The following is a 27,348-nucleotide window of genomic DNA, read 5'->3' as shown; positions in this document are numbered from 1 at the left end:
TTTTAAAGATTTCACTTATTTATTTGACAGAGAGAGACACAGTAAGAGAAGGAACACAGGTCAGACAGTAGGAAAGGGAGGGAGAAGCAGGCTTCCTGCTGAGCAGGGAGCCTGATGTGGGGCTTGATCCCAGGACCTGGAGAGCATGACTTGAGCCCAAGGGAGATAAGCTTAACAACTGAGTCACCCAGGCGCCCCAGCAAGAAATATTTTTGAACTAAGGTTAAACAAAAGTTCCTATAAAATACATCCTGATTCTAGTAACTTTCCATTCTCTTCACCACTTAATACCTACTTTCTCCCTTGGCCCACAAGGGACCATGCTCAACAAAGTAGTTTTCCTTTGTAGAAGGCAAATTAGGTCACATCACTCCACAATAGATCCCCTTCATACTCAGATTAAAGATTAAAATTATCACGGACTAATATAAGCCTTATTTCTCTCTGACCTTATCTTCTACCTCTCCCTACCCGTCCTTTATTGTAGCCACAGTGCCTTTCCTCCAGGTTCTTAAACATCCAAAAGGATTGCTTTTGAAATTCCTTCAAGTCTCATCTTATCAGAGAGAGGCCTTCTGTGGTTTCTTTATCTAGAAGAGTACTGGCTAAGAATTTATCAGATCATTCTTTCAATACATTTCAGAACACCCAGTAGACACCAGATACTAAGAGTAAATGACAGACTCTGCTATTAAGGAACTTAGCTAGTAGAAGAGAGATACCTAAGTATACACTCAGGTTTAGGCTTGACAGACTTGTCTCTTCTCAATTAGTCAAACCACAGTCTAAGGAGGATAGAGAAAGATACCCAAAAAAAGTAAAATCTAAACTAAAACTTTCAGCATCAGGGCACCTGGGTAGCTCAGCCGGTAGAGCATCCTGATCTCAGGGTACTGGGACCTAGCCCCACATCAGGCTCTCTGTTCAGCAGCAAGTCTGCTTCTCCCTTTCCTTCTGTGACCCCTCTCCTTCTATGATCACTTTTGCTTTCTCTCAAATAAATAAAAAAAATCTTTAAAACTTTCAGGATTGATAGATTTATTTAGTAAGGCAAAGACCAAAAAAGAAAAAAAGAATCCAGGCAGAGAAAACAAAATGTCCAAAACAGACACAAGCTCAGAGACATTCAAAAAAAGCAAGCAACTGAGATAAAAGACAGGTGGGTGGGTGCTAGCTTATATTTGAGTTTTTCTATTTTCAATACCAGAAGAAATGTTTTTCTTCATAGGACAGGACCCCAAGTTGGAGCACTAAATACACTTCCTCATATAAATATTACTATCATTAGTAAGAGTCTTCAGTAAAAAACTTTTGAGTTAACTAAAAAATTGTGAGAGGATTAAACACACCCACAACAGCATCAAGAAATTAGGAAAGCCAGGCTCTGAAAGAGTAATTTCTAGCATTATTTAAGCTTATACTTTCCTATTACCTTGCTGACATTTCACTACTCATTGTCAAATAAAGTGAAGCAATATGAAAAGCCACCTTGTATTTTTATATTGTTTTACAATTCTTTTTTTTAATCATTATTATTTTTTTAATTTTATTTATTTATTTGACAGAGATCACAAGTAGGCAGAGAGGCAGGCAGAGAGAGAGAGAGAGAGAGGGAAGCAGGCTCCCCCCTGAGCAGAGAGCCCGATGCGGAACTCGATCCCAGGACCCTGAGATCATGACCTGAGCCGAAGGCAGCGGCTTAACCCACTGAGCCACCCAGGTGCCCCGTATTGTTTTACAATTCTTAAAGTACAACCACAACCGCAAACTTATTAACTCCTCAAAATTTGGGGACAAGTATAGGTATTACATTACATCATACATGAGACTCAAGAAACAAATGATTTGCTCTAAGTTATGGTATATATACATGAGAAGGTCAAATTTCAGGACTCTGATTTGAGTTTTTTTGACTATTCCATCTTTACTAGAATGGGCTGTTAAAAACAAACAAAAAAAGAAACCCGGGGGCCCCTTTATAGCTCAGTCAGTTAAGTATCTGCCTTCAGCCCAGGTTATAAACCTGGGGTCCTGGGACCCAGCCCCACATCAGACTCCCTGCTCAGCAGAAAGCCTGCCTTCCTTCTTCCTCTGCCCCCTCCTTCCACCTGTGCTCTCTCTCTCAAATTTAAAAAAAAAAATCTTTAAAAAATAAAATAAAAATAAATAAAAAACCATGATCTTGTAATGCTAACAATCTAGAAACATGGGTGGCAAGAGGAAACTGAGCTAACTGGTAGTACATTTTTGATGTGAAGAGATTCTTTTGCTATATAATGGACTTTCTCCTAAGTACAAAACATTTTTAGGTATTAACCAATTACTGAAATACATCTTTAATAGATGAAGATTTAATATTATTTTAATTTTACATGTGAGGAAATTTAAAAATAGATCATAGATGACTCTCTTCTTGTTAACACAGCTGGCAGATGACAGAGCTGTAGTCAGAAATTAAGGAGACAGATCATGACACACTCCCCCATTTTAATTTACAGACCAAATTTAACTCTAAAAATAAATCCTCAGCTATCACTTCCTTTCCCATATTATCAGACAGTCTCTCAAACTAAAAACTCAGAAAAAACCAACAATGATACAGCTTCTAGAGGCCTGAGCTTCATACAATAACCACAGCCAGGAACAAACATGCAAATATGGAAGCAGGTACCAGAGTTTTCACTTGTCTTTATTGGGGCAAAGACTGGCAGGAATAATGGTGATTCCTTGTTACATGCTGCATTGTATGCTGGTATGGTTACTTGGTAATTAAAAATGATACTTGCTTTCTTTTCCATTAAGAAGGTATTCTTTTAGACTCTTAATATCACAAAACAAACTGGGGGAGGAGGTGGGGGAGTAGGGACAGGGTGGTTGGGTTATGGACATGGGGAGGGTATGTGCTATGGTGAGTGCTGTGAAATGTGTAAGCCTGATGATTCACAGACCTGTACCCCTGGTGCAAAAAAAAAAAAAAAAAAAAGCATTATATGGTAATAAAAATAATTTTTAAAAAACAGGTATTCTTTTGACCTACCAACTCCACTTAGGAAATTCAACAAAGGCAACATACGATTAAATAAAATGCTTATCAGGCATTGTTTATAACAACAAAAAAAGACTAAATGGCATAAAGTCTAAATGGGAACAGGAATTAGTTATATAAAATTATGTTATATACATAAAACGGAACTCTTAGGTAGTAGTAAAAACCAACATAATGCAGACCTTTACTAACCTGAAAAGATGTTAGGATACTTTTTTGAGGTAAGAGACAGGTGGGTGAGTGCCAGTTTAGATGTACTAATATAACTTGCATAAATATAATGTGTATTATAGCATGCTATAATATAAATAACATGTACAAATATTAATGAGTATGTGTGTAAAAAAAAAAGTAGACTAAAAGAATACAGAACAGAATACACTACAAAATACTTTTTAGGTGGGCCTTATATTCTTCTGTGCATCTGCTCTCTCATATTTTCCAAATATTCTGTAATAAATCTGTATTACTTTCCTGAGTTTAAAAAGTGGTATAACTTTTGAATCTTAAATGAAGGGACTCACCACCAATATACATGAAGTCACTTCTTATGACTTAGACTTCTGAAATATCCTTTTGAACCTTACTGTATTATACCTAAACATTTTTGTGTTTTCCTAGGTAATTACATTCTCTGTGCCTTCTGTTTTTCCTAGTAGTATATGATAAACTGTTAAAAGCATACTAAAAGGAACTAAATAACTCATCACTTGTAGTCATATATAATAGGTACCAATCACTATCCTATAAAATGTAGGGCAGGGATGCCTGGGTGGCTCAGTGGGTTAAAGCCTCTGCCTTTGGCTCAGGTCATGATCCCAGGGTCCTGGGATGGAGCCCCGCATTGGGCTCTCTGCTCAGCAGGAAGCCTGCTTCCTCCCCTCTCTCTGCCTGCCTCTCTGCCTACTTGTGATCTCTGTCAAATAAATAAATCTTTAAAAAACAAAAAAATAAAAAAAAATGTAGGGCAGAATTTGGGGGGGGAGGGACTGGGGGAAGGTGTAAATTAAGGCACTATGGCCACATTGGTAGAAATCAGCAGTGTTGAAACCTGAATCCTTGTTTATATGTCTCTTTTTCATCTTGCTAACCTCATGCCCCAACTTTGGGTATTAGAATACATTAATTCAGTGAGGCTGCATAAAGGGGGGGGGGGGATCAAAGATTCTTCACTGGTATTTTAAAAATTCACATGCAAAATCCCCAATTAAAAATAGCAGGCTAAATACCTATATTTACATAGGCATATATAGGCATACTTCACCAATTACAATAGTAAATTTACCAATAAAGGACCAAGTAACTTAGAAACCACAATAACAAAGAGAATGAGAGATGAGCCATTAGCCCTAAACAGAGTGTAGCAAAAATCTGGGAGATCAAAATCAAAAGATGGTTTTGAATCCCTGCAGAGGGAAAAGATAAAAACTGAACCCATCTGTCCTACAGAAAACAAGATAATGGGGATTTTGAAACACTAGTTAGAAACAGCTAAAATGAGACAAGCACTTCTTTGTCTGTTCCTCAAAGTAGATCATTCTACACAGACAGAAGAGGGTACCATGGAATAAGTAATACTGTGAACCACCCTTAACCTGTGGGAGTAAAGAAAACCTAAAAGTCTACTGTTATTATTAAAATTTTTAAAAAGATCCAACCTGTAATGATACATTCTCTCCACTCTGGAGAGAGGAACAGAAAAAACACTTCTAGAAAAATGCACCGAACAAACTTAATTAAATATGCCCCAAAGAAGCATTTATGGATATGAAAAATATCTTTGAATCAAACTCAAAAGCTAAGATCAGAGGAGGATGAAAGAAATGAAAAAAATGAAAACAGCTGACTAACTCAGGGAAAAAAAGAAAAAAAAAATTATCTCAGAGATGAAGACTGAAGTTACTAGTAGCCAAGTGCAAAATGCACTCTAACAAGAAAGTGTTACATAAAGGTTGTCAAATGACCAAAAGAAGGAGATAGAGTAAAACAGTAAGATGTAAAACAAAGAAGGAATGACACTGATATAATTGGAGTCTATGAAGAAGAAAAACAATGCAAAAGAATATTCAAAATAACAATCCCCTGAAATGTCTGTAAAACAGATCGGAATCTACATGTCAAAAAAAGCTCACAGGGGAACAGGATGACATACAAGAGCCCTCACCACCACAGGCACAATCTGACAATGCTTGGTACAGTCAGGAGAAGACACTCTGCTCATAGATTCTCTCTTGGGAAGAAAAGAGAAAAGTAGAATGCACATCCAACATTCCGGCTTTTTGGGAAACTGCCCAAGGGACTAATTTCTGTCTCAGCTAACTCAAGAACATGGACTGAAAGAGCCAGCATTCTTTGGATTCCTGGGAACTGCAGAGAACAAGAGAGCACTCAGAGTACTGCTGATGCACCAAAGAAATTATAGTACTGCACAGAGACACCAGAGGGAGCAAAAGGTAACAAACTCCTGAAAAACTAGCAATACTCTGTAACCAGGAAATTATGTGCACATGCCCAAAGAAGATGCATCTCCTGAAAAGGTTTGAGGGGCTTCCAGATTCTTTGCCTGGGCTGACTGGAAAAGGTCTTCCCAGTATGAAGCCAATTTGTAAAAGACTGGGAGAGCTGACTGTTTTTGAAAAATGCATAAATTAGCAGCACCTAACTGGCTCAGTTGGAAGAGTGACTCTTGATCTTGGGAGTCGTAGGTTCGAATCTCATCCTGGATACAGAGATTACTTAAAATAAAAAAAAAGAAAAGAAAGAAAGGAAAAAGAAAAAAGGTAAACAAACTTAAAAAAAATTTTTTTAAAGAAGAGAAGAGGAAGCAGCCTCCCTGTTCAGCAGAGAGCCCGATTCAAGGCTAGATCTCAGGACCCTGGGAACATGATCTGAGCTGAAGGCAGAGGCTTTAACCCACTGAGCCACCCAGGTGCCACTTAAAAAAAAATTTTAAGTAAAAAAACAAAATGCACAGGCGTGATGGCTCAGTTGATTAAGTGTCTCCTTTTGGCTCAGGTCATGATTCCGATGTCCTGGGATCTCCTCCCACTGGGTTCCCTGCTCAGGAGGGAGGCTGCTTTTCTCCCTCTGCTTTTCTCCCTCGCTCATGCTCACTTCCTCTCACTTTCCTCTCTCTTAAAATAAATAAAATCTTAAAAAGAAAAATTTAAAAAATGCACAAATTACAGTAAAAAATAACAAGGTGCACCAAGAAATAGGAAATACACTCAAAGAAACAAAATAAACCTACCAAAAAGACCCTAAAGAAATGGAGATGTGTGAATTATTTGACAACAAAGTTTAAAATAATTATCTTAATAAAGCTCAACATGCTACAAAAACCCCCACAAATAGGCAGTTATATGAAACCAGAGGAACTGATGCATGAACAAAATGAGACTAGCAATGAAGACATAAGAAATATCAAAAAGAACCAAACAAATTCTGGAGCTGAAGATTACCGTAACCAAATTGAAAAACCCACTAGAGGGATTCAACAGCATACTTCATTAAGCAGAGGAAATAATTAGTGAACTCAAAAAGAAATCATTTGAAATTATTTAGTCAGAGGAACAAAAAGGGGTAAAGAAATGAAGAAAGCCTAAGAGATTTATATGACACTGCTGACAGACCAATATAAACATTATGGAAGCCCCAAAAGGAGAAAAGAGAAAGGAACAGAGAACTTGTTTGAAAAAACAATGGCTGAAAATCAAATCAGAGGAAAGAAATCCAAATCAAAAATGCTCAAATAACATCAGCAAAGATGAACTCAAAGTCCACACTAAGACACATTGTAATCAAACTGCCAAAAGTCAAAGACAAAGACAGAATCTTGAAAGCAGCAAGGGAAAAGCAAATCATCATGTACAAATGAATACCCATAAAATTATCAACAATTTCTCATCAGAAATATTACATGCCAGAAAGGAATGGGCTCATAGTCAAAGCACTGGAAGAAAAAACTGCCAATCAAGATATTACATCTGGAAAAACTGTCGTTCAAAAATGACAAAGGACAAACAAGGACCTATCCATATAAACAAAAAATGAGGGAATTTATATCTACTAGCCCTGTCTATAAGAATTGCTAAAGGGAGTCATTTCAAGTTGAAACAAAAAGACACTTAACAACACAAAAACATTCAAAAACATAAGACTATGGTAAAGGTATATATATATATATAGACAAATACAGAATTTTGAATACTATAATGGTGGTGCATAAGTCATTTTTTATTCTGGTATAGAACTTAAAACGATAAAAGCATAAGAGTAAGAATTAAGGGTGCCTGGGGGGCTCAGCTGGCTGAGACGCTGGCTGCCTTTGGCTTAGGTCATGATCCTGGAGTCCCTACTCAGTGGGGAGTCTGCTTCTCTCTCTGACCCTCCCCCCTTTCATGCTCTCTCTCTCTCACTCTTTCTCAAATAAAATCTTAAAAAAAAAAAAGTGTTAAATAAAAAAATGTTAAGGACACAAAATGTAGAAAGACTGAATTTATGACATTAATAACATAAAACAAGAGATATAAACAATTTGAACTTTTCTACACAAATGAGTTCATCAGTTTAAAAAAAAAAACAACTGTTATACTGTGTTTTCATTTGTCTCAGTATTTTCCAAATTCCTCTGTGACTTCTTTCTTGATCCACTGATTTGTTCAGAAGTGTGTTGTTCAGTTTCCACATATTTGTGACTTTCAGTTTTCCTTTGCTGTTATTTCTAGTTTTATTCCATTGTGGTTGGAAAATATACTTGGTATGATTTCATACTTCTTAAATTTGATAGAAGTTGTTTTGTGGCCTAATGTGATCTATCCTGGAGAATGTTCTGTTGTATAATTGAGAAAAATAGGTATTCTGCTGTTATTGTGTGGAGTGTTCTGTGTATGTCAAGCTCTTACCAAATAACTGAGAAGGAAAAACTTCCAAATTCATTTAACGAGACCAGTACTACCCTGATAGCAGGATCAGACAAATACTACAAGAGGGAGGAGGGGGGAATGGGTGAAAATAGTCAAAAGGTACAAACTTCCGGTTATAATTTTAAGAAGTTGTGGGGATGTAATGTACAGCATGGTGGCTATAGTTAAAAATACTATACTGTTATACTTCCAAAAATGTTCACGGACTGTAACAGTAACAGAAATACCACAGGATCTGGCAATCCCACTTTTATGTGTATATCCAAAAGAACTGAAAACAGGATTTAGAAGAGGTATTTGCATATCCATGTTCATTGCAGTGTTATTCATAATAGCCTGTGGTGGAAGGAATCCAAATGTTTACTGACAGATGAAGGGCTAAACAAAATGTGGTATATACATATAATGGAGTATTAACCTTAAAAGGAAGGCAATTCTGATACATGCTATCACATGGATGAACCCTGAGAACATTATGCTAAGTGAAATAAGTTAGTCCTGGTCACAAAAAGACAAATCCTGTATGATTTCACTTATATGTTACATAAAGTAGTCAAATTCTTTCTTTCTTTTTTTTTTCCCCAAGATTTTGCTTGTAAGTAATCTCTACACCCAACGTGGGGCTTAAACTCACAACGCTGAGATCAAGAGTCACCTGTTCTACCAACTGAGCCAACCAGGCATAACTAAAGTGGTCAAATTCTTAAAAATCACAAGTATAATGGTGGTTGCTAGGGACTAGGAGAAGAGGAAAAAAGAAGCTGTTTGCTCAATGGGTATAGATGCAATTTTCCAAGATGAAAAAGTGCTACATATCTGGTAACACTGCATATAGTTAACACTATTGTATTGCAAATTTAAAAACTTCAGGTGGCAAATTTTAGGTTTTTAGTTCTTTACTACAACAATTAACAAAAAGCTTATTAAGTACTTGGCAAAAGTAATCCAAAACAACAACCAATTTTGACAAATTTCTGAATAAAACGATTTCAAAAATAATGACAAAATTTTCAAAGACTCCAAACAATAATAGTAAAATAACAGTACTAATTATTATAAACTAATATATTACTAAAGTAAAAAAAATAAAAACAGACTAAAATCAGACTTCAAAAACAACATAGTGCAAAATATTAATGAAACAACATTCTGAGAAACCTCAATGAATGAAAAGTATGAAGGATTTTAAATTCAGCTAAGCTGTTCTTCAAGTAGCAAGGCTCCAGAAGGAACTCAGGGAATTTTGTAAGGGACTTTTGACAAATCTACTAGAATAGCACTGTTCAACAGAAATATAATGCAAGCCACACATGTCAGCCATATATTTAAATTTTCTAGCAGCCTCACTTAAAAAAGAAGAGGTGAAATTAGTTTTAATAATACATTTTATTGGGGCACCTGAGTGGCTCAGTGGGTTAAGCCACTGCCTTCGGCTCAGGTCATGATCTCAGGGTCCTGGGATCGAGTCCCGCATCGGGCTCTCTGCTCAGCAGGGAGCCTGCTTCCTCCTCTCTCTCTCTCTGCCTGCCTCTCTGCCTACTTGTGATCTCTCTGTCAAATAAATAAATAAAATATTTAAAAAAAAATAATACATTTTATTTAAGCCAATGTACATATCTATCTACAATGTTATCATTTCAACACACAATCAATTAAAAAATCTATGGAGATACTATGCATTTTTTTCTCCCATAACAAGTCTACAAAAACTGGTGTGTATTTTACCTGAATGGAACAACTAAACTTGGACTAGCCATATTTCAAGCGCTCAAAAGCCACAAGTGACTACTGGCTATATATTGGAGAGTAGAGGCCATCTTCACCTTGGTTTCATCCAACCAAGCGATAACGTATAAACTCTAGTAAAATTTTACGTACAAAACAAAACAAAAAAACCAAAAATATTTTACGTACACACATGGACACTCTTCATCCACCCAAGAGATAATTGGTAAACTTGTAGTAAAATTTTACTTATACACATATACAAATCTTCCAAAGATGGGAAAAGGTCTAAAGGCTAATACGCAAACATCTACATGCAAAGTGAAAATAAAGCATCTAAAAATGGGAGAAGAAAAAAATACAAACTTTCTCAAATACAAAATACAATCTTTTTAAATAAAAGCAAATAGACAGGGCACCTGGATGCCTCAGTCGTTTAAGCGGCCAACTCTTAATTTCAGCTCAGGCCATGATCTCGTGGTCCTGGGACTGAACTCTGTTTGGGCTCTACACTCAGCAAGAAGTTTGCTTGAGGATTCTCTCCGTTTCCCTCTGCTCCTTACCCCATTTGCATGCTCTCTCTAAAATAAATAAATCTTTTTTAAAAAGAGCAAAAAAATTATAAATACTATAAAAGAGTTGAGACTAAATATATTCAATCATATCAATAAATAGCAATGGACTTTACTATAAAAACGAAAAAATTTTCAACCTGTCTCATATAACCCAAGACTCAACTATATGCCATGTACAATAAACACACACAAATGTGGTTCATAAAAAGAAAATTAAAGGAATGGATGAAGTTTATCAGGTAATGGAAGATGGTAAAAAAGATGAGCAGATCCTATCAAACAAGTAAAGTTCAAGTCAAAAAGCATTAAGCATGCCCCAATAAACAACATTCACAATAAAGGCTTTTACAATCTGCAGATCATTCATGAATGTCTGTATCTTTAAGTTTTGGTTATCCTATACATATTTAAGAATATCTAACAAAAAACACAGCAACTTTTTTATAAAGCAAAAGCTACAGTATATGGAAGGACTGATAAAGACACACTAATAGTATTAACTGACTTTAACACACCACTCTCACTCAGCATAAGGTTAAGTAGCCAAGAACAAGCAAGGACTTACTCACGGACCTAATTTAGTAAAGCAGACCTTATAGCGATATATAAAACTTTATACCCAATGCTCCTTCTTCTCAAATACACAAGCAACTTTGAAAAACATTATCATTTATTACAAAGAATATGCTATTATGAATAGCATAGAATGGAGAAAGAGACAATTCTCTGAGCATCATCTCTTTTGTATGGTTCTGAATTTTAAAATCAAGTTAATGTTTAACATGCTCTAAAAGTAATTAAAATCAACAAGGATGTGGGGAGAAACCAAAATAGTATACAAGGAGAAACAATAAATAAACACCTCACTTACTAGAAATGAATATTCATATAGCCACAATGAAGAGAACAGAAAACAAAGAAATTTTAAGTTCCTTTGGAAAATAATGATTTGAAGTTCATGTGTAAAACTTAAATAAGGTATCTTTCAAAGAACTGTGATGATACAGTAGTTCATGGCACACTCTAAGAGATAAAAGTTTGTTTTTATTAAAACAAGAGACACAATATTCAAAATAGTGTAATTTTAAGAACAGGATAAAAAATATTTAGGAATTTTGACAATTAAAACCCTTTCTTCAACACCCATTCATAACACAAAATTCCCTGAAAGAAATTTCCCCAAGCCGATAAAGAGCAGGCACCCATAGAAAACCTATACCTAACTATATACTTAGGGTCAAAGACTGAATACTTTCCTCCTGAGATGAAATTCAAGCCAAAGAAGTCTGTTACCACTTCTAGCCCACCTTTCACTTAAGATTATAGTCGGTAGAATGAGGGAAGAAAAACAAAAACAGGCTGCCTGCAGACTGGGAAAGAAGACATAAAATTAATTTGTACACGGTAATTTGTACATGATATGCTCATGTAGGGAAAAAAATCCTAGGGAATTTCAACAGAGTTCCTAGAACTTAAGTGAACTTAACAAAGTCACAAGTCAGTATTAAACACTCAGTTGTATTTCCATATATTGGCAACTAAAAAATGAAAATAAAAAGCAGTATCATTTATAGCAACATCCAAACTATTAAATATTTAAGAGACAGGCTTAACAAATCATGTGTGAAACTAACACAGCAATGTAAATGGAAATATAACACCTTAATGGATTGGAAGGTTCAATACTTTTCCAAAAAAATGTACTTGGATAAATTTCCCTCCAAATTTTCTAAATTTCTAATAAATTCCAATCAAAACCCCAAGCGTTTTTTTTTAAACAAAAATGGACAAGTTAATTCAAAAATTCATATAGAAAGATAAAAGAAAAATAGCCAAAATAACCTTGAAAAAGTAAATCTGAAGTACATATACAATCTGATTACAAATTAAATCATAAATCATAAAGCTAAATTATTCAACAGTGTCACTAGCATAAGATCATGTAAAACAACAGAAAACAACCACACAAAAGTCTAAAATAGGCCCACATACATAAAGATAATGAATTTTAGGAGCCAATTAATGAGAGAATTGAATGAGGGCAAGGACAGTCTTTCCCACAAATGTTCTGAACAGAGTGTGGAAAAAAATAAACCTATGCTCTTACCTCATACTTTACATAAAAACTAACTCAAAACAGACCACAGGCCTAAATATAAAGCCTACACTTTAAAAAGTCCATAAGAAAATATAGGAGAAAAATTTTAGTGACCCTGAGTTTGGTAAAGATTTCTGAGGACACAAAATGCACAGATTATAAATTAAAGAAATGATAAACTGGGCTTCCTGAAAATTAAAAAAGTATGCTATTCAAAACACATACTTTAGAAAATGAAAAGACATGCCAGACTGAAAAAATATTCACAATACATTATGTGAGGGCCCTTCTATACAGAATAAAGAACTCCTGTATCGCAATAATAATAAACCAACCCAATTTAAAAAAAAAAAAATGAATCAAAGATTTAAAAAGACACTTCACAAAAGAAAAAAGAGTAATGACCAACAAGCACTTGAAAAGATGCTCAACAACTTTTTATGAGGAAAAATGCAAAATGAATCCACAGAAGTTTTGACTACACACTCACAAAATGACTAAATTAAGAAACTGACACCACCAACTGCTGGTGGGAGTGTCCAATGATAACACCCCTCTGCAAAACTATTGGGCAGTTTCTTAAAAAATAAATACATGGCTATTATGGGACACCTGGGTGGCTCAGTCAGTTTGGTTAAGCATCCAACTCTTGATTTTGGCTCAGGTCATGATCTCAGGATCTTAAGATGGAGCCCCAAGTTAGGTTCCCTGCTCAGCAGGGAGTCTGCTTGAGATTCTCTCTTCCTATGCCCCTTCCCCATGCATGCTCTCTGGCAAGCACTTTTGAAATACATACGTATCACATGACCCAGCAATCCTACTAAACATGTACCCCAGAAGTGAAATGCATGTTGACAGACAACCTGCACATGGATGCTAACTGTTATTTTACTTACAATAGCCAAGAACTGGAAACCATACAAATATACCATCAACAAGTAAACAGACAAAGTGGAAGGTTCATTCACTGGAATACTACAGAGTTAAAAAAAAAAAATTAAGAGGGGTCAAACTGATGATATGCACAACAATAATATACCTCAGAACTATAGAACCCTCTACACTGCTGGTGGAAATGCAAGCTGGTATAACCACTCCAAAATCAGAAATGTTTAAAAATAGAGCTCCCCGGGCGCCTGGGTGGCTCAGTGGTTAAGCCGCTGCCTTCGGCTCAGGTCATGATCTCAGAGTCCTGGGATCGAGTCCCGCATCGGGCTCTCTGCTCAGCAGAGAGCCTGCTTCCCTCTCTCTCTCTCTCTGCCTGCCTCTCCATCTACTTGTGATTTCTCTCTGTCAAATAAAAAAAAAAAAAAAAAAAAAATAGAGCTCCCCTCCTGCAACTGCACTACAAGGGATTTAACTAAAAAATACACACATAGTGATCCGAAAGGGTACCTGCAAACCAATGTTTATAGCAGAAATGTCCACAATAGCCAAATTATGCAAAGAGCCCTTATGTCCATCAACAGATGAATGGATAGAGAAGATGTGGTATATATTTATACACACACACAGGAATATTACTTAGCCATCAAAAAATGAAAACTTACCATTTGCAACAATGTGGATGGAACTAGAAGATATTATGCTAATTGAATTAAGTCAGAGAAAGACAATTATATGATTTCACTCATATGTGGAATCTGGGAAGTAAAACAGAAGAAATGGGGGAAAAGGAGGGGAAAGTAGAAAGAGACAAAATCAGAGAGGGAGATAAATCTCAAGAGACTCTTAACTGTAGGACACAAACTGAGGGTTGCTGGAGGGGAGTGAGGTGGGGGGATGCAGTAACTGGGTGATGGGCATTAAGGAGGGCATGAGATGTGATGAGCACTAGGCGTTGTGTGCAACTGATGAATCACTTAACTCTACCTCTGAATCTAGAAATATACTATATTAATTAACTGAATTTAAATAAAATAAAAAGTTTATTCCACTTTAGGGGAAGGGGCTGGAGGATGAGCAAACTAGGTGAAGGGGATTCCAGTTATAAAATAAGTCAAAGAAATGAAAAGTACAGTATGAAGAATATGATAATATTGTAATAACAATGTTCGGTGACTACACTTACCATGATGCACACTGAGTAATGTATGGGACTGTGGAATCACTATGTTGTACACCTGAGACTAATGTAACACTGTGTGTCAAAGCTACTTCAGTAATAAAAATGATTTTTGAAGTCCCCCAAAAAAGTGTACTGAGAAATAACCAGACCCCAAGTGACTATGAACTGTCATGGTTCCCTTTATATGACATGTGAGAACAGAGAAAACTAATACATAGTGATTGAAATCAGATCATTAGTTGACTGAAACAGGGGTGGAGGATATGACTGCAAAAGGGTTAAAGGGGATTTTTGTGGGGAATGAAAATGTTTTTATTGTTTGGAATGGTGGTCACATAGGTACACTTGTTTATTAAAACACAGAACCACACACAAAATGAATGATTTATATTGTATACAAATTACACTTCCACAGAGATGATTTTTAAAATGAAGAAAATGTTTTTATTGTTTGGAATGGTGGTCACATAGGTACACTTGTTTATTAAAACACAGAACCACACACAAAATGAATGATTTATATTGTATACAAATTACACTTCCACAGAGATGATTTTTAAAATGAAGAAAAGGGGCAACTGGCTGCCTTAGTTGGTAGAACATACCACCCTTGCTCTCCGGGTCATGAGTTCAAGCCCCACACTGGGCACAAAGCCCACTTAAAATTTAAAAAAAAGAAGAAAAAAATAACAAGATGAAACAAAACATTAATGTAAACAATACATGCTGGCAAGACAATATTCACAATGCTCGTGAAATTGTGATGAATATAACAGACACTTTTCAAGAATGAGTGCTAGTGAATGTGTTAAAGTATAAATTGGTATAATCTGGAAAACAGTTTGGTAAGAGGGTCTTTTTTTTAAAGGTAAGTTTTATTTAAAAAAAATTTTTAAAGGTTTTATTCATTTATTTGACAGAGAGAGAAAGAGACACAGAGAGAGGAAACAGAAGCAGGGGGAGTGGGAGAGGGAGAAGCAGGTGTCCCCCCAAGCACGGACCCCAACACAGGGCTCGATCCCAGGACCCTGGGATCATGACCTGAGCCGAAGGCAGACACCCAATGACTGAGCCACCCAGGTACCCTGGTAAGATGTTTCTAAGCTTTAAATCCATTGCCAAGTAAGACTTCTTGAAAAATAATGACATCTGAAAATATTTATGTATTAAGTAGAAAAACAGGAAACAAAATCACTTAGTGAAGATAATCTCAAATATAGAAAGGCAAACAGAATGTGAAGATGACAGCATGAATAAATGTAGAGTTAAAAAAAAAAAAAAGCCGGGCGCCTGGGTGGCTCAGTGGTTAAGCCGCTGCCTTTGGCTCAGGTCATGATCTCAGGGTCCTGGGATCGAGTCCCGCATCGGGCTCTCTGCTCGGCAGGGAGCCTGCTTCTCCTCTCTCTCTCTCTGCATGCCTCTCTACCTACTTGTGATTTCTCTCTGTCAAATAAATAAATAAAATCTTTAAAAAAAAAAAAAAAAAAAAAAGCCGGTAAGAAATGTGCCAAAGTATTAACTAGTGAAATTATAAGTGGTGTCTATTTTCCCCTCTACATTTTCTACAATTTACTCGAATAGTACATATTACAAAAAACAACCAGCCAATCTTTAAAACTACTAATCTGGTATCTTTCCATAACCAAAAAGAGAGAGAGAGAGAGAGAGAGAGAGAGAGAGAGAAGAAGAAGACAAAATAAAAAAGACTCTAGATAAGTCCTTGTCCTATCCTAATTAAACCTGCCTCTCTTCTAGTACTAACTTTCTAAATCTAATTCTCAGCCCTGGCAGCATATTAAAATCACCTGGAGAGACCAAGTATGGACTATATGGGTGAGAAAATAGTTAAAAGGATGCAGCAGCTGACTTCCACTCCAACACAGATGACATACATACAGTGAAATATTATTTAGCCATAAAAAGAACAAAGTACTACAACATGCATGAACCTTTCAAACATTATAAAGTGGAAGTCATCAGATACAAAAGGCCACATGTTGTATGACTCCATTAACAGGAAATGTCCAGATATAGGCAAACCCACAGAGAAAGAGGTGCACCTGGGTGGCTCAGTCATTAAGCATCTGCCTTCAGCTCAGGTCGTGGGCCCAGAGTCCCGGGACTGAACCCCATGTCAGGCTACCAGCTCAGTGGGAAGCCTGATTCTCCTTCTCCCACTCCCAGCCCTGCTTGTGTTTCCTCTCTTGCTGTCTCTCTGTCAAATAAATAAACAAAATCTTAAAAAAAAAAAAATCCATAGAGAAAGAAAGTGTATTAGTGGTTGTTGGGGAGTGGAAAGGGTCATGGGATGGAAGGTGACTAATAGGTATAGGATTTCTTTTTAGGGTAATGGAAGTGTCCTGGTACAAGACAGTTATGATGTACACCACTGATTATAGTAAAAACCACTGCACACTTTAATATGGTGAATTGCATTACATGAATTTTATTACCAAAAAAATTGCAGGGGCACCTAGGTGGCTCAGCTGGGTTAAGTGTCTGGCCTTTTGCTCAGGTCTTGATCCCAGGGTCCTGGGATCGAGCCCTGCATCGAGCTCCCTGCTCAGCGAGGAGCCTACTTCTCCCTCTCCCTCTGCTACTCCCTCAATTGTGCACACGCACACACTCTCTCAAATAAATAAGAAAACTCTTTTTTAAAAATTCCAAAGAAGAAAAGGTGAAGTAACAGGAAATGAATTCATCCTTCTACCAAAAGCAACAACAACAAAAAAATCTAATGAGAGGTGAAACAATGCTTTTCCAGACACTGGACACCAGGCAATGAAGGACAATGATAATTAAGAGAAGTAAAACAAAACAAACAGTCCTACAATTGCCTCAGCTTACTACCCTGGAAAAGCTATGCCATGAAGCAGGAAAGTGAACTAAGACAAAGCCAAAAGACTTCATGAGTTGGAGACAGAAACAATAGTCTAAGAAGATAAAGGCACCTAAGGCTCATAAACAGAGTACCAAAAAGGAAGGCACTGTAGAGAGAGTCCAGGAGATCTGCAGAGAGTTCTCTGCAGTATTCAGCATAGTACTCATCAGCACAGATTTGTGAATAAACTATAAGGCATTGGAGAAAGAACTATCCCAAAGGACTAGAAGGAAAAGTCCCTGTCAGGGCCAAGAAGAGCACCTGTTCCCACAAACTAGGCTGGGGGAAAAAAAAAAGACATGCTACACCGAGGAACAAAGGATGACATTGAATTTCATCAGCAAGTGGGAGTGCCCGGGTGGCTCAACCTGTTAAGCATCTGCCTTTGGCTCACATCATGACCTTGGGAACCAGAATGGCACACCATGTTGGGCTTGAGTCTGCTTCTCCCTCTTCCTCCTTGTGTCACTCTCCCTCTCAAATAAATAAATAAAATCTTAGGGGGGGTGTGGGGGACAAAAAAACAGTGCAACTGAGAAGACTGGAGCACCATTGTTTAAATACTGGAAGAAAAAACTGTCAAGCTAGAATTCTGTATCCAGGAAAAATAATTTCAAAAAACAAAGGTGACATTAGAGATCTGTTATACAAATGCCCATACAGTTAATAATACTATAAATTACATTTATAAATTATTAAAAGGATGTTTGTTATGTGCCTTACCACACACAAAAATGGGGAAATAACATTTTTAGACTTGCAAAAGCTGAACTATTCGTTATCAGCAAACCCACAGTACAAAAAATGTTAACAATAATCCTTTGGGAAAAAGGAAAATGATACCTGATGGAAGTCTGGATATGAAATAAACTGATGGGAAGGAGTACTAATAATTATGAAGACAAATACCTACCTCCTTCTCTTATCATTTAAAAGTACTTGAAAAATAACTGGCTATTTAAATAAAAATAAGAAAGTGTTACAGGGTTTACTACAAGTGTAAAATGTTTGGAAACAATAGCATAAGGTTCAGAGAAATGGAAATACATAAGGTTCTTACACTATAGGTAAGTGGTATCACTTAAAGACAGACAGTGATAAGCTAAAGATACACAGCTAGTCCACGAGTTATGACAATCCAAGTTGCAATTTTTTTTTCACTTTACAATGGTTTGAAAATGATATGCACTCAGTAGAAACCATACTTCAAAATTTGAATCATTATCTTCTCCTGGGTTAGCAATATGTGGTACAATGCCCTCTTGTGATGCTGAGCAGTAGCAGTAAGTTGCAGCTCCTAGTCCACCACACAATCATGAGGGTAAACAACCCATGCATTTACAACTATTCTGTAACTGTACAACAATTCTGTTGTTCATTTTCAGTACAGTATTCAATAAATTACATGAAATATTCAAAACTTTACTATAAAAGACTTTCTGCTAGATGACTCTGCCTAATTTTAGGTAATATAAGTGTTCTGAGGACATTTAAAGTAGGTTAGGATAAGCCATGATGTTCAGTAGGTTAGGTGCATTAAATACACTTTGACTTATATTCAACTTGCAATGAGTTTAGGGGGATATAACCTCATTTTAAGTCAAGAATCTGTACACTAAACCCCTAAATAGAATTTCTCAACCTTGGAACTACTGACATTCTGGGCAAGGCAAGCCTTTTTGTGGGAGGTCTTGTGTACTGGAAGATGCTTAGTAGCATCCCTGACTTCTACCCATGGGATGATGGTAACACCCCCACCCTGACAGCATGAAAATCAAAAATGTTTCCAGGCGTTATCAAGTGTCCTCTGGGAAATAAGTCAGACCTCTCTGATGACCATTTCCCATATCAATCACTTAAAGTAAAGCAACAAGAAAAAAAAAAAGTTATAGCAAGTAAGACAAAAACAAATAAAGTGGAATCATAAAAAAATAATCCAAAAGAAGGCAGAGTAGGAGAGAAAGAAAACAAACAAGAAACAGAAAATAGTGCTTGCTTCAGCAGCACACATACTAAAATTGGAATAATACAGAGATGAGTAGCATGGCGCCTGCACAAGGATGACACACAAACCCATGAAGTGTTCGATATTTTTTAGGGGGGCCTGGCTTCCTCAGTCGAGACAGCATGCAACTCTTGATCCAGGGATTGTAGTTAAAGCTGCACACTGGGCATAGAACCTACTAAAAAAGACAGGAGGGAAAGAAGTAGGGAGGAAGGGGAAATGGTAAAATAACAGGATGAAACCTAACCAGATCAAACATCATATTAAATCTCAGTGAACTAGGAACTGAGGGGAACTTCCTCAATTTGACAAAGACTATCTACAAAACTTCTATAGCTAACATCATAGTTAATGGTGGGAAACCTGAAGCTTTCCCACTAAGTTACAAAGCAAGAATGTCCCCTCATCACTTTGTTTCAACACAATACTGAAAAGTTCTGGCTAGTGAAATAAGAAAAGGAAATAAAAGGCATACAGATAGGGAAAGAAGAAATAAAACTGTCTTTACAGATATTATGATCATCTATGTAGAAAATCTGAAGGAAATGACAAAAAGTAGTTTATTTCATTATGCTTAAACAGATCAATCGGTCAAAAGGACTTAACCCTACTCATTTATGTGCCCAATAACAAAACTTCCAAGATACATGAAACAAAAATCAGTGTAACTTCAAGGATAAAGAGACAATCCCACAATTACAGAGGTTTTAATATCATATTCTCAATGAGGGAGACAAACCATAAGAGACTCTTAATCTCAGGAAACAAACTGAGGGCTGCTGCGAGGCATACGGATAGGGTGGCTGGGTTATGGACAATGGGGAGGGTATGTGCTATGGTGAGTGCTGTGAACTGATGATTCACAGATCTGTACCCATGAAGTAAATAATACATTATATGTTAATAAATAAGTAAGTCTTAAAAAAACACACACACACAACTAGACAGAAAATCAAGAGACACTGCCAGGTAACTTAACCTGACTTTTACAAAATGCTCCACCCAACAAAGGTAGCATATACCTTCTTTCCATGTCCACAGGAATCATTTACAAAGAAAGAACATATTCTGAAAAGCATATTAAGAATTCAAACCAAGGGACGCCTGGGTGGCTCAGTGGGTTAAAGCCTCTGCCTTGAGCTCAGGTCATGATCCCAGGGTCCTGGGATCAAGCCCTGCATCGGGCTCTCTGCTCAGCAGGAGCCCGCTTCCCCTTCTCTCTGCCTGCCCCTCTGCATGCCTCTCTGCCTACTTGTGATCTCTGTCAAGTAAATTAAAAAAAAAAAAAGAATTCAAACCAAATGTTCTCAGACCACAATAATGAAGTTAGAAATTTAGAATAGGGGGGATAAAAAGAAAAAGAAATTCATAACAGAAAGATCCCTGTGAAACCACTGAATACTTGGAAACTAAATAACGCATTTCTAAGTAACCCCAGGGTCAAAGAAAAAATCAAATAGAAACTAGAAAGTATCTTAAAGAGAATAAAAATTTAAACAAAAAGTCAAAAAATACTGCTAAAACAGCACTTATGAAGAAATGTATTGCACTCAATACCTCTATTAAAATAAAGGTCTCAAATCAATGACCTTAGTTAGCTTCCACCCTCAGAAACTAGCAAAAGAGCAATTTAAATCCAAGTAAGCAGAAGAAAGGAAATGATCGAGATCAAAGTGAAAATCAATGAAACTGAAACAAAATCAACAAATCAACAAAAAAAAAAACAGTGAAACCAAACATTAATTCTTTAACAAAATCAATAGAACTGATAAGTTTCTAGCCAGACTGATGAGGGAAAAAGTGGGAAGACAAAAATGACCAATGTCAGGCACAAGAGAGGAGACATCACCTTCAAGTATTACAAACTTATCAATAAACCTGTCATTTAAGTGAAAAGGACAAATTCCTTGAAAGAAACAAATTTTACCAAAGTTCACTCAGCAAGAAATACGTAACCTGAAGGACCCTAATACAGAAACTGAACTATAGTCAAAAACCCTTCAAACAAAGAAAATTCCAGGGACAGATGGCTTTATTAGTGAATTCTACAAAATATGTGAGGAGGAAATAATACAAACTCTAAACAAATTTTTCAATAATAATGAAGTGGAAGGAATACTTCCCAGCTCATTCTATGAAGCCAGTATTAACCTGATATTAAAGCCAGAAAAAGACATTATAGGAGAAGAAAACTACAGACAAAAATATTCCTTGTGAACAGATATAATCTTCCTAAATAAAAATTTAGCAAAGAGAATTCAACAACACATTAAAAGAATAAAACATAACCAAATGGGGTTTATCCCAGGAATGCAACCTTGGTTTCAAAATCGATATAATTCGTTGCATTAATTTTTTTAAATGCCATGATCATTTCTATACCAGAAAAATCACTTACAAAATCCAACACCCTTTCTAAAAATCCTCAGAAAACTAAAAATAAACTAAAACTATAGAAGGGAATTTCTTCAATTTGATAAAGGGGATTTATCCAAAACAAAAATCGCATCATATTTAAGTGAAATACTGAATGCTTCGCTCTTAAAATTAGGAAGATAGGGATATCTGCTCTCAACATGCTACCCATCCATTCCTCTACTATTCTAAATACTGCTTTTGTAAGTAAAGTTATATGTATTTTCATTAATTCTGCCCTCCAAAGAAATACATTAGCTTTAGCTAAAAAAACAAAAAATAAAAAACAAACAACCCCCCCCACACACACAATGAAGTCATATTATGAACGTTCTGCCTTTTTCTGTAAAACTGAACTTAAAGACATTTATCAACTAAACGGGTAAGTGCCCATATGCAATAAATTCCTTTTAGAATTTAATAACATGGTAAAGATTCTTCTCTTCTGAAAAACAGTTGTGTTAAATTTTCAATGAATAAGAACTGAATCACCCACAGCTTCTCTATCTTAATTGCCAGTAGAGATATGAAGAAAAAAGGGGATGAGAGGACTTTAATGACTCGAGTAACTAATATCTTAAGGCAAAATGTAAAAGTGAAAGCAATCTTATTGTATAGAAACATTTTATCATACCCATTATAATTCTAAAATACCTGACTTACAAATCAACTTTTGGAAAACAACTCAATTAGAAGTTATATAACACTAATTAGTTCCACTTCATAAAGTAACAAATGTTTAATCCTTTGTTATCTAATTGTCCGTTTTCTGAAAACTTGTTTTAAATTGAGAATTTCCTAATGTTGATTAAGTCCATGACCTTCAACATCAACACTAATTTAGGAAGGTGACAGTAACATCAGTAGCTGGCTTGCTCTTAAATATCCAAAAGATATTTAAGCAACAACAGAAATTAGTAGAGAAGATTCAAAAGAGTAAGCAAAATAAATCATGACACACAGCTTTAAAAAACATTATTTGATATCCAGTTAATTTATCTATTGACTAACAAAGTCATCTCTGACATTATTTTGCATTTCTTAAATACTAAGAGAGATAACTCTTACATAAAATTTCAAGACACCTATATGTGAAAACCAAGAATCACTGGCTATACAAAGTAAAAACAAGAACATTAAAAAAAAAAAAAAAACTAGCAAATGGAATCACTCATCCAAGAAATTACACAAAAAGAAAAGGAGTCTCTCTCACCCAGCAAAAAAAAAAAAAAAAAAACACAACAAAAAACAAAAAACAACCCTGTGCCAGGCTACAGAGCTCTATACTTGAAAAATGCTTGGGAAGCAGTTCCTCTGGAAACTACCAAATTTGAAATGGGCAACAGATTAACACTTTACCGCCATAAGTAAAAATCAGTATAATGAAAGCAATCACTGGGGTAGGGGTGGGGCACAGAATACTCTGCATTTATCAATATCATCTATTAGACTTTTAAAATCATCCAGCATCTCCCAGATCCATTTGAGAAGTTCACAGAAACGTATCAAAACTCTTAGGTGTTACAGAAAGGAGGAAAAAGAAAGGCTGAGTGCCACTGCTCTAAACCAGGGCTTCTCAAATTCTAAGGTGCATCTAACCACCTAGCACTCTTTCTAAAATGCACATTCTTGATTCAAGAGGTGTAGGATAGGACTTGAAATTCAGGAATTTTATTGAACTCCCAAATAATGCTATATTCACAAACTGAACTTTGAGTAACAAGGTTCTCAACTACGCATTTCACAAAAGGTACCTTTATGCCATAATTACTCTGGAAAATAGTTTAACAGCTTTTTAGAAAAGTTAAACAGTTTTAATATGCCCACCATACTATCAAGCCATTTCATCCCCAGGTATTTACCCAAAACAAATGAAAACAGATGTACAAAAATGCTCATAGCAGCTTTATTTGTAATAGCCAAAAACCAATCAACAGATGAGTGAATAAACTGGTATGTCTGTAAAATGAACTACTCTTGCAATATAAAGACATGCATTATTGATACATGGTACAGAATGTATTAAACTCAAACAATTATGCTGTGTGAAAGAAACCAAAGAAGAATAATATGCTTTATGACCCCATTTATATAAAAAGTCTAGAAGATGCAAACCACTGATCTACAGTGACAGCAGATCAGTGACTGCCTGCAAAAGGATAGAGGGCTTATAAAGGAGCATGAGGAAACAACTTTTGGAGGTGACAGATATGTTCATTAAGCGTGACTGTAGTAATAACATTTTTACAGGTGTATACATACAAACATCAACAAATTGTACATGCTAAGTACATGCAGTTTATTCATCAATATACCTCAATAAATCTATTTTGTTTTTTAAAAGATTTTATTTAGTCACTTAAGAGAGAGAGCACGCACACACTGGCACAGAGAAGGAGAAGCAGTCCACCCCCACCGAAAAGAGAGCCAGATGCCCCGGGCTTGATCCCAGGACCCCAAGATCATGATCTGAGCTGAAGGCATATACTCAACCAACTGAGCCATCCAGGCACCCCAATAAATCTATTTTAGAAGCTATCTTTCAAATAAAAACATCTGGCTAAACAAAGTAATGTCACTATAGATAACTATATAAATTCTAACTTTTGAAACTCCATGTAATACTATGATAACAAGAAATATATATTCAGTCTTTGCCCCCATCCCTGGCACAGAGCTCCTAAAACTCTTGGAATTCCCTAAGTGGTAAGTGTGTCTTGATATTCCTAACAAATCCCTTTCAAACACATCTGAGTTTATGTTATGAGATCACTTTTGGAAAGCACCTAAGGATGGAGGTGGCTGCTAGGAGAACCAATCGTGTGATTTAGAGGGTTGGAACTTTCAGTCCCACCCCCTAATCTCTGGGGAGAGAAGGACTACAGATTGCAGATCAATCACCAATGGCTAATGATCTATCAATCATGCGTATGTAATGAAGACTCCATAAAAAATCCCAAAGGACTGGATTCAGAGAGCTTACAGGCTGATGGATACATGGAGGTGCTTGGAGAGGGGCATGCTTCAAGAGGATATAGACACTCCGTGCCTATTTCTCTTACCCTACCCAATGCATTTCCTTCTACCTGACTGTTCCTGCTTTTTATCCTTTTATAGTAAACCAGTAACAATCAAGTAAAATGTGTCTGAGTTCTGTGAGCAATTTAGCAAATTAACTGAACCCAAAGAGGTGGTAATTTGATACTTCCAATCTATAACCAGTTGGTCAGATGCACATGTGACAATCTGGACTTGTGACTGGCATCTGAAGGTGGGGGAGGGGAGCAGTCTCAAAGAACTGAGCTCTTGTGGGATCTGATGCTATCTCCAGATTCATCTGAATTGGATTTATGCAACTGTATGCCTATACTAAAAATAAGAGTTTCCCCCTTGGGGTGGGGTGGGCAGTGGCAGTGAAAGGTAACTCAGAGAGCCCTTCAGGATCTTTCTGAACTCCAAATAACCACTGAAAACGTGTCCTATAGAGTAAGTAAGAAAGCCAGTGGTGATCCAGTAATAGAATACAATGTAAAAAATCTTACTCTGTTCAGTAAAACCTGGAATTTTGCTAAACTATAAATGTGGTATTGGCAAAATACAAAATTACAATTAGACACCTTTTGAGCAATCAATCTCACTCCCACCAGTGTCCACTCTCTCAACTACCATTCTCTCCCCAGGAGTGTATTGTCATCCACCAAACTGGTAAATGTTATCACCTTCTCCCAAAGACAGTCAACTGAATCACGCTAGATACCTTATCTGAATTAGCCCAATCATATTCCATCTCCAGGAAAGTTAGAAATGAGAGTGAATCACTATTCTCAGCCAGAGCTGGTTGCTTAAACAGATATAAATTTATAAGTTATGGAGTGGCCACCTTGGGCCAACAAGAAGCCAAAGCCTGATAAATTCTTTTACGGAGAAAAATGTAGTAAGACTAAAAATATTTTTAAGAAAATTAAAATTTCATTATAAATGGGGTTCATTCCACAAATGATGGTTTGATTCAATATTATAATTCATCAATAATGAAAAGATCTGAAGGGAAAATTACCATAAATTCCAAGAAGGCACTTAAAAATATTCAAGACTCATTCATGACAGAAATACTGGAGATTTTAGATGTATTTTTATTAATCACATATATTATTATATTCTATTATAAATGCCTACTGTGCTTTTTTTTTTTTTTAAGATTTTATTTATTTATTTGACAGAGAGAGAGAGACAGCCGGAGAGGGAACACAAACAGGGGCAGTGGGAGAGGGAGAAGCAGGCTTCCCGCTGAGCAAGGAGCCTGATGTGGGGCTCAATCCCAGGACCCTGGGTTCATGACCTGCACCAAAGGCAGACACTTAACAACTTAGCCACTCAAGCGCCCCTGTGTTTTCCTTCTTTAATTTTTATTTATTTATTTTGAGAGAGAGAGAGAGAGACGGAGGGAAAAAGCAAAGGAGTGGGGAGGAAGGACTGTGTGCAGAGGGAGAGACAGAATCTTAAGCAGACTCCACGTCCAGCACCAAGCCCAACACAGGTCAGAGATCATGACTGAAATGAGAGCTGAAACCAAGAGTCAGATGCTCATCCAACTGAGCCAATCAGGTGCCTCTATATTTTGTTTTCTCCATCTGTAAATCAGTTTAGGAGAATCTACATCTTATTTAATGGAGAAACATTATAGGCAGTCACACTGAAGTAAGAAACAAAACAAAGATGCACATTATTTTCACTATTCAATGTGGAATGGAAATTTTAAATAAGGGAAGGCAATTAGAAGCAAACTACTTGAAAAAGCAGAGGTAAATTACCTCTGAAAGCAAACAATATGGCATCTGTATAATAACTCAAGAGAATCAATGCAAAAACAAGAAAAATCAGGTAACTTAAAGTAGGATATAAAGTTAACAGATAAAAAGTTTTTTGAAATACAAATAATAACTATAAAGTATAATGGGGGAAAAAGGTGACATTTACAATAGAAACCAAGTGATAAAATTATCCTAGAAATAAGCTTAACCAAAAACAAGCTTAACCAAAAGCAAAGCAAATGGAAGAAAATGCACCTGAAAAATAAATATTCAACAAATGAAGAGACAAACTATGTTCTTGAATAAGAAGTCAACATCACAAAGATGTCAATTTTCTCTAAGTTAATTTATAAATGTACGATAAATGCCAATAAAAACTCCAATATTTTCTTCCTCGAGCTAGACAAAATATATAAAGTTCATATGGAAAAATAAACAAGCAACAATAGTAAGGAAAACTCTGAAAAAGGAGAACAGTAAGAATGGGAGAAGAAACTAACCTCACCATAAGCTTTTAAAATTTATAAATATATAATGATAAAACAATGAAAGTATTAGAACAGTAAATCTTCAAAAAATTTAAAAAATAAAACAGTAAATCTCCAATGAAACAAAACAGAAAATTAAAAAATAAATCCAAATGCCTAAGGAATTTCAAAGATGATGAAAGTGGCATCTCAAACCAGGAAGAAAATATATATATTTTTTAAATGCTGTTTGGACAACTGGACATCCATTTAAGATGAGGGGGGGGGAAAAAAATGGACCTGTATACAGAGCCATGTGAACCAGAACAAAC

At 36.1% G+C, this 27,348-nt stretch overlaps 1 protein-coding gene across 4 annotated transcripts in view; it reads right to left on the bottom strand.

Moving 5' to 3' along the window:
* Window positions 1-27,348, bottom strand: part of EPC2 (enhancer of polycomb homolog 2) — a 117,128-nt gene that overhangs the window by 70,761 nt on the left and 19,019 nt on the right. The window lies entirely within an intron of this gene.

This window comes from Mustela nivalis (genome assembly GCF_964662115.1).
Source record: "Mustela nivalis genome assembly, chromosome: 11".
NCBI classification, from domain to species: Eukaryota; Metazoa; Chordata; class Mammalia; order Carnivora; family Mustelidae; genus Mustela; species Mustela nivalis.
The sequence above is the reverse complement of the archived record's forward strand: the minus strand, read 5'-3'. Positions and strand labels throughout refer to the sequence as shown.